Source organism: Gymnodraco acuticeps, unplaced genomic scaffold (assembly GCF_902827175.1).
Source record: "Gymnodraco acuticeps unplaced genomic scaffold, fGymAcu1.1, whole genome shotgun sequence".
Lineage (NCBI taxonomy): Eukaryota > Metazoa > Chordata > Actinopteri > Perciformes > Bathydraconidae > Gymnodraco > Gymnodraco acuticeps.
In genome coordinates this window covers 7,154-17,179 of record NW_022991907.1, presented here as the reverse complement: position 1 = coordinate 17,179, position 10,026 = coordinate 7,154, and positions in this window count along the sequence as shown.

Below are 10,026 nucleotides of genomic sequence, written 5' to 3'. Positions count from 1 at the left end.
TGTGTTATTAACCCTTTGTTTAATACGATCTAACATGTGTTATTAACCCTTTGTTTAATACGATCTAACATGTGTTATTAACCCTTTGTTTAATACGATCTAACATGTGTTGTTAACCCTTTGTTTAAATACGATCTAACATGTGTTATTAACCCTTTGTTTAATACGATCTAACATGTGTTATTATACCCTTTTGTTTAATACGATCTAACATGTGTTATTAACCCTTTGTTTAATACGATCTAACATGTGTTGTTAAACCCTTTGTTTAATACGATCTAAACATGTGTTATTAACCCTTTGGTTTAATACGATCTAACATGTGTTATTAACACCCTTTGTTTAATACGATCTAACATGTGTTTATTAACCCTTGTTTAATAAGATCTAACATGTGTTATAACCCTTTGTTTAATACGATCTAACATGTGTTATTAACCCTTTGTTAATACGATCTAACATGTGTTATTAACCCTTTGTTTAATACGATCTAACATGTGTTATTAAAACCCTTTGTTTTAATAGCGATCTAACATGTGTTATTAACCCTTTGTTTAATACGATCTAACATGTGTTATTAACCCTTTGTTTAATACGATCTAACATGTGTTGTTAACCCTTTGTTTAATACGATCTAACATGTGTTATTAACCCTTTGTTTAATACGATCTAACATGTGTTGTTAACCCTTTGTTTAATACGATCTAACATGTGTTATTAACCCTTTGTTTAATACGATCTAACATGTGTTATTAACCCTTTGTTTAATTACGATCTAACATGTGTTATTAACCCTTTGTTTAATACGACTAACATGTGTATAACCCTTTGTTTAATACGATCTAACTGTGTTATTAACCCTTTGTTAATCGATCTAACAGTGGTTATTAACCTTTGTTTAATACGATCTAACATGGGTCTAACATGTGTTATTAACCCTTTGTTTATACGATTAACATGTGTTATTAACTCCTTTGTTAATATACGATCTACATGTGTTATTAACCCTTTGTTAATACGATCTAACATGTGTTATTAACCTTTGTTTAATACGATCTAACATGTGTTGTTAACCCTTTGTTTATATACGATCTAACATGTGTTATTAACCCTTTGTTTAATTACGATATCTAACATGTGTTATTAACCCTTTGTTTAATACGATCTAACATGTGTTATTAACCCTTTGTTTATACGATCTAACATGTGTTGTTAACCCTTTGTTTAATACGATCTAACATGTGTTGATTACCCCTTTGTTTAATACGATCTAACATGTGTTATTAACCCTTGTTTAATACGATCTAACATGTGTTATTAACCCTTTTTTAATACGATCTAACATGTGTTATTAACCCTTTGTTTAATACGATCATAACAGTGTTTTATTAACCCTTGTTTAATACGATCTAACATGTGTTATTAACCCTTTGTTTAAATACGATCTAACATGTGTTATTAACCCTTTGTTTAATACGATCTAACATGTGTTGTTAACCCTTTGTTTAATACGATCTAACATGTGTTGTTAACCCTTTGTTTAATACGATCTAACATGTGTTATTAACCCTTTGTTTAATACGATCTAACATGTGTTATTAACCCTTTGTTTAATACGATCTAACATGTGTTATTAACCCTTTGTTTAATACGATCTAACATGTGTTGTTAACCCTTTGTTTAATACGATCTAACATGTGTTATTAACCCTTTGTTAATACGATCTAACATGTGTTATAACCCTTTGTTTAATACGATCTAACATGTGTTATTAACCCTTTGTTTAATACGATCTAACATGTGTTAGTAACCCTTTGTTTAATACGATCTAACATGTGTTATTAACCCTTTGTTTAATACGATCTAACATGTGTTATTAACCCTTTGTTTAATACGATCTAACATGTGTTATTAACCCTTTGTTTAATACGATCTAACATGTGTTATTAACCCTTTGTTTAATACGATCTAAACATGTGTTATTAACCCTTTGTTTAATACGATCTAACATGTGTTATTAACCCTTTGTTTAATACGATCTAACATGTGTTATTAACCCTTTGTTTAATACGATCTAACATGTGTTATAACCCTTTGTTTAATACGATCTAACATGTGTTTATTAACCCTTGTTTAATACGATCTAAACATGTGTTATAACCCCTTTTGTTTAATACGATCTAACATGTGTTATTAACCCTTTGTTTAATACGATCTAACAGGTGTTATTAACCCTTTGTTTAATACGATCTAACATGTGTTATTAACCCTTGTTTAATACGATCTAACAGTGTTGTTAACCCTTTGTTTAATACGATCTAACATGTGTTGTTAACCCTTTGTTTAATACGATCTAACATGGTGTTATTACCCTTTGTTTAATACGATCTAACATGTGTTGTTAACCCTTTGTTTAATACGATCTAACATGTGTTATTAACCCTTTGTTTAATACGATCTAACATGTGTTGATTAACCCTTTGTTTAATACGATCTAAACATGTGTTATTAACCCTTGTTTAATACGATCTAACATGTGTTATTAACCCTTTGTTTAATACGATCTTTAACATGTGTATTAACCCTTTGTTTAATACGATCTAACATGTGTTATTAACCCTTTGTTTAATACGATCTAACATGTGTTATTAACCCTTTGTTTAATACGATCTAACATGTGTTTATTAACCCTTTGTTTAATACGATCTAACATGTGTTATTAACCCTTTGTTTAATACGATCTAACATGTGTTATTAACCCTTTGTTTAATACGATCTAACATGTGTTATTAACCCTTTGTTTAATACGATCTAACATGTGTTATTAACCCTTTGTTTAATACGATCTAACATGTGTTATTAACCCTTTGTTTAATACGATCTAACATGTGTTATTAACCCTTTGTTTTAATACGATCTAACATGTGTTGTTAACCCTTTGTTTAATACGATCTAACATGTGTTATTAACCCTTTGTTTAATACGATCTAACATGTGTTATTAACCCTTTGTTTAATACGATCTAACATGTGTTATTAACCCTTTTGTTTAATACGATCTAACATGTGTTATTAACCCTTTGTTTAATACGATCTAACATGTGTTATTAACCTTTGTTTAATACGATCTAACATGTGTTATTAACCTTTGTTTAATAACGATCTAACATGTGTTATTAACCCTTTGTTTAATACGATCTAACATGTGTTGTTAACCCTTTGTTTAAATACGATCTAACATGTGTATTAACCCTTTGTTTAATACGATCTAACATGTGTTAACCCTTGTTTAATACGATCTAACATGTGTTATTAACCCTTTGTTTAATACGATCTAACATGTGTTATTAACCCTTTGTTAATACGATCTAACATGTGTTGTTAACCCTTTGTTTAATACGATCTAACATGTGTTATTAACCCTTTGTTTATACGATCTAACATGTGTTATTAACCCTTTGTTAATACGATCTAACATGTGTATTAACCCTTTGTTTAATACGATCTAACATGTGTTATTAACCCTTTGTTTAATACGATCTAACATGTGTATTAACCCTTTGTTTAATACGATCTAACATGTGTGTTTAACCCTTTGTTTAATACGATCTAACATGTGTTCTAACCCTTTGTTTAAATACGATCTAACATGTGTTATTAACCCTTTGTTTAACTACGATCTAACATGTGTTATTAACCCTTTGTTTAATACGATCTTAACATGTGTTATTAACCCTTTGTTTAATACGATCTAACATGTGTTATTAACCCTTTGTTTAATACGATCTAACATGTGTTATTAACCCTTTGTTTAATACGATCTAACATGTGTTATTAACCCTTTGTTTAATACGATCTAACATGTGTTGTTAACCCTTTGTTTAATACGATCTAACATGTTGTTATTAACCCTTTGTTTAATACGATCTAACATGTGTTATTAACCTTTGTTTAATACGATCTAACATGTGTTATTAACCCTTTGTTTAATACGATCTAACATGTGTTATTAACCCTTTGTTTAATACGATCTAACATGTGTTATTAACCCTTTGGTTTAATACGATCTAACATGTGTTATTAACCCTTTGTTTAATACGATCAACTATGTGTTATTAACCCTTTGTTTAATACGATCTAACAGTGTGTTTAACCTTTGTTAATCCGAATCTAACACATGTGTTATTAACCCTTTGTTTAATTTACGATCTAACATGTGTTATTAACCCTTTGTTTAATACGATCTAACATGTGTTATTAACCCTTTGTTTAATACGATCTAACATGTGTTGTAACCCTTTGTTTATACGATCTAACATGTGTTATTAAACCCTTTGTTTAATAACGATCTAACATGTGTTGTTAACCCTTTGTTTAATACGATCTAACATGTGTTATTAACCCTTTGTTTAATACGATCTAACATGGTGTTAATAACCCTTTGTTTAATACGATCTAACATGTGTTATTAACCCTTTGTTTAATACGATCTAACATGTGTTGTTAACCTTTGTTTAATACGATCTAACATTGTGTTATTAACCCTTGTTTAATACGATCTAACATGTGTTATTAACCCTTGTGTTTAATACGATCTAACATGTGTTATTAACCCTTTGTTTAATACGATCTAACATGTGTATTAAACCCTTTGTTTAATACGATCTAACATGTGTTGTTAACCCTTTGTTTAATACGATCCTAACATGTGTTATTAACCCTTTGTTTAATACGATCTAACATGTGTTATTAACCCTTTGTTTAATACGATCTAACATGTGTTGTTAACCCTTTGTTTAATACGATCTAACATGTGTTATTAACCCTTTGTTTAATACGATCTAACATGTGTTATTAACCCTTTTGTTTAATACGATCTAACATGTGTTATTAACCCTTTGTTTAATACGATCTAACATGTGTTATTACCCTTTGTTTAATACGATCTACATGTGTTATTAACCCTTTGTTTAATACGATCTAACATGTGTAGTAACCCTTTGTTTAATACGATCTAACATGTGTTATTAACCCTTTGTTTAATACGATCTAACATGTGTTGTTAACCCTTTGTTTAATACGATCTAACATGTGTTATTAACCCTTGTTTAATACGATCTAACATGTGTTATTAACCCTTTGTTTAATACGATCTAACATGTGTTATTAACCCTTTGTTAATACGATCTAACATGTGTTATTAACCCTTTGTTTAATACGATCTAACATGTGTTGTTAACCCTTTGTTAATACGACTACTGTTTTTAACCTAACGATCTAACATGTGTTATAACCCTTTGTTTAATACGATCTAACATGTGTTATTAACCCTTTGTTTAATACGATCTAAACATGTGTTATTAACCCTTTGTTTAATACGATCTAACATGTGTTGTTAACCCCTTTGTTTAATACGATCTAACATGTGTTATTAGCCCTTTGTTTAATACGATCTAACATGTGTTATTAACCCTTTGTTTAATACGATCTAACATGTGTTATTAACCCTTTGTTTAATACGAATCTAACATGTGTTATTAACCCTTTGTTTAATACGATCTAACATGTGTTATTAACCCTTTGTTTAATACGATCTAACATGTGTTATTAACCCTTTGTTTAATACGATCTAACATGTGTTATTAACCCTTTGTTTAATACGATCTAACATGTGTTATTAACCCTTTGTTTAATACGATCTAACATGTGTTATTAACCCTTTGTTTAATACGATCTAACATGTGTTATTAACCCTTTGTTTAATACGATCTAACATGTGTTATTAACCCTTTGTTTAATACGATCTAACATGTGTTATTAACCCTTTGTTTAATACGATCTAACATGTGTTATTAACCCTTTGTTTAATACGATCTAACATGTGTTATTAACCCTTTGTTTAATACGATCTAACATGTGTTATTAACCCTTTGTTTAATACGATCTAACATGTGTTATTAACCCTTTGTTTAATACGATCTAACATGTGTTATTAACCCTTTGTTTAATACGATCTAACATGTGTTATTAACCCTTTGTTTAATACGATCTAACATGTGTTGTAACCCTTGTTTAATACGATCTAACATGTGTTATTAACCCTTTGTTTAATACGATCTAACATGTGTTATAACCCTTGTTTAATACGATCTAACATGTGTTAGTTACCCTTTGTTTAATACGATCTAACATGTGTTAGTTAACCCTTTGTTTAATACGATCTAACATGTGTTGTTAACCCTTTGTTTAATACGATCTAACATGTGTTATTAACCCTTTGTTAATACGATCTAACATGTGTTATTAACCCCTTTGTTTAATACGATCTAACATGTGTTATTAACCCTTTGTTTAATACGATCTAACATGTGTTATTAACCCTTTGTTTAATACGATCTAACATGTGTTATTAACCCTTTGTTTAATACGATCTAACATGTTGTTATTAACCCTTTGTTTAATACGATCTAACATGTGTTATTAACCTTTGTTTAATACGATCTAACATGTGTTATTAACCCTTTGTTTAATACGATCTAACATGTGTTATTAACCCTTTGTTTAATACGATCTAACATGTGTTGTTAACCCTTTGTTTAATACGATCTAACATGTGTTATTAACCCTTTGTTTAATACGATCTAACATGTGTTGTTAATACGATCTAACATGTGTTATTAACCCTTTGTTTAATACGATCTAACATGTGTTATTAACCCTTTGTTTATACGATCTAACATGTGTTATTAACCCTTTGTTTAATACGATCTAACATGTGTTATTAACCCTTTGTTTAATACGATCTAACATGTGTTGTTAACCCTTTGTTTAATACGATCTAACATGTGTTATTAACCCTTTGTTTAATACGATCTAACATGTGTTATTAACCCTTTGTTTATACGATCTAACATGTGTTATTAACCCTTTGTTTAATACGATCTAACATGTGTTATTAACCCTTTGTTTAATACGATTCTAACATGTGTTATTAACCCTTTGTTTAATACGATCTAACATGTGTTATTAACCCTTTGTTTAATACGATCTAACATGTGTTATTAACCCTTTGTTTAATACGATCTAACATGTGTTATTAACCCTTTGTTTAATACGATCTAACATGTGTTATTAACCCTTTGTTTAATACGATCTAACATGTGTTATTAACCCTTTGATTTAATACGATCTAACATGTGTTATTAACCCTTTGTTTAATACGATCTAACATGTGTTATTAACCCTTTGTTTAATACGATCTAACATGTGTTATTAACCCTTTGTTTAATACGATCTAACATGTGTTATTAACCCTTTGTTTAAGTAACATGTGTTATTAACCCTTTGTTAACACGCTAACATGTGTTGTTAACCCTTTGTTTAATACGATCTAACATGTGTTGTTAACCCTTTGTTTAATACGATCTAACATGTGTTATTAACCCTTTGTTTAATACGATCTAACATGTGTTATTAACCCTTTGTTTAACACGATCTAACATGTGTTGTTAACCCTTTGTTTAATACGATCTAACATGTGTTATTAACCCTTTGTTTAATACGATCTAACATGTGTTATTAACCCTTTGTTTAATACGATCTAACATGTGTTATTAACCCTTTCTTTAATACGATCTAACATGTGTTATTAACCCTTTGTTTAATACGATCTAACATGTGTTATTAACCCTTTGTTTAATGATATTATATCATTAATAAAACTTTGATATTTAAATGTTTGAATATTTTCTGTATGTTAACGAGTTTTAATAAAGCTCTTATTTTCTGGATATTGGATTTAAATCAATATTTTTATATGGATATCGGAGCCCCCGAGCCACCTGAGGGGGGGTGGGGGGTGTCACAGCCACTTGAGGGGGGGTGGGGGGTGTCACAGCCACTTGAGGGACGAGCACCGGTCTCAGGATCAATAACATTACATTGCATTTAGCTGACGCTTTTATCCAAAGCAACTTACAATAAGTGCGTTGCACCAAGAAGATACAACCTTGAAGAAAACAGAATCATAAAGTACATCAGGTTTCATAGAGCCAAACATTTCAAGTGCTACTCAACTGGCTTTAGGTAAGCCAGTCCTTTGTTAGTATATAAGTGCTTTGTTAGTAAGTTCTATCGCTCGAAGTGGAGTCGAAAGAGATGAGTTTTCAGTCTGGAAGGTGTGCAAGCTATCTGCCGTCCTGATGTCAATGGGGAGCTCATTCCACCATCTTGGAGCCAGGATAGCAAACCCACGTGTTTCTGCTGATGGGAACTTGGGTCCCCCTCGCAGTGCGGGTGCAGCGAGCTGTTTGGCTGATGCAGAGCGGAGTGCACGTGCTGGGGTGTACGGTTTAACCATGTCCTGGATGTAGGAAGGGCCAGATCCATTCGCAGCATGGTAAGCAAGTACCAGTGTCTTGAAGTGGATTCTAGCAGTTACTGGAAGCCAGTGAAGGGAGCGGAGGAGCGGAGTGGTGTGGGAACATTTAGGAAGGTTGAAGACCAGACGAGCCGCTGCATTCTGGATGAGCTGCAGAGGTCGGATGGCACATGCAGGTAGACCAGCCAGGAGGGAGTTGCAGTAGTCTAGGCGTGAGATGACGAGAGCCTGGACCAGAACCTGAGTCGCTTTCTGAGTCAGCTGGGGACGTATCTTCCTGATGTTGTAAAGCGTGTATCTGCAGCAACGGGTTGTAGCAGCGATGTTTGCAGTGAAGGACAGGTTGTTATCTAGGGTCACACCCAGATTCCTTGCAGTCTGAGTCGGGGAAACAACTGAGGTGCCGATGTTGATTGTTAGGTCAAGAGTGGGACAATCTTTTCCCGGGAGGAAGAGCAGCTCAGTCTTGTCAAGGTTGAGCTTGAGGTGATGAGCAGACATCCACTGAGAGATGTCAGCTAGACAAGCAGAGATGCGTGCGACGACCTGAGTCTCTGAGCGGGGGAAAGGACAGAATGAATTGGGTGTCGTCAGCGTAGCAGTGGTATGAAAAACCATGCGGGCTAATGACTGATCCGAGCGAGTTTGTGTACAAGGAGAAGAGGAGGGGACCAAGAACAGAGCCCTGAGGGACCCCTGTAGTTAATTGACAAGGGTCGGACTCTGACCCTCTCCAAGTCACCCTGTAGGTACGGTCTTTCAGGTATGAGGTGATGAGGGAAAGTGCAGAGCCTGAAACTCCAAGTTCTTGGAGAGTGCGAAGGAGGATCTGATGATTCACCGTGTCGAATGCAGCAGACAGGTCCAACAGGATGATGACAGAGGAGAGGGAGGCTGCTTTTGGCAGTGTGCAGTTCCTCCGTGACAGCAAGGAGGGCAGTTTCTGTGGAGTGACCTGCCTTGAAACCAGACTGGTGCGGATCCAGAAGGTTGTTCTGATGGAGATAGCAGGAGAGTTGTTTAAAGACAGCGCGTTCAAGTGATTTAGACAGGAACGGGAGGAGAGAGACAGGCCTGTCCAGGAGGGAGGAGGGGGAAGGGGCTTTTGGAGGGTCCAAGAGGGAGGAGAAGATGGAAAATAGTTTTTTGGGATTGGAATAGGAAGATTGGATCTTATCTTGAAAGAAAGTGCTTTTTGCCTGAGAGATCGAAGCAGAGAAAGAGGAGAGCTTGATAGGTTAGGAGGTCGTCACGGTGTTTGGATTTCCACCGTTTCCGCTCTGCTGCCCTAAGGACGGTTCTATTAGCACGCAGTGCGTCATTTAGCCAGGGAGCAGGAGGGGACTGACGAGCCTGCCGAGATGTGAGAGGACAGAGCGAGTCCAGAGTGGATGAGAGAGTAGAGAGTAGAGTTTCTGCAGCAGAGTTTGGAGGCAGGAGTTGGAACGAATCAGAGGAAGGGAGGGCTGAGAGCACCGATGAGGCAAAGGTAGAGGGGGAGAGGGAACAAAGGTTACGGCGGACAGGTGCAGGATGGGAAGAGATTAGTTTGTTATGTTTGGAAAGGGATAGAGAGAATGAAATGAAGAAGTGATCGGATGTGTGGAGCGGGTTTACAGAGAGGTTAGAAGTAGAGCAGTTCCTTGA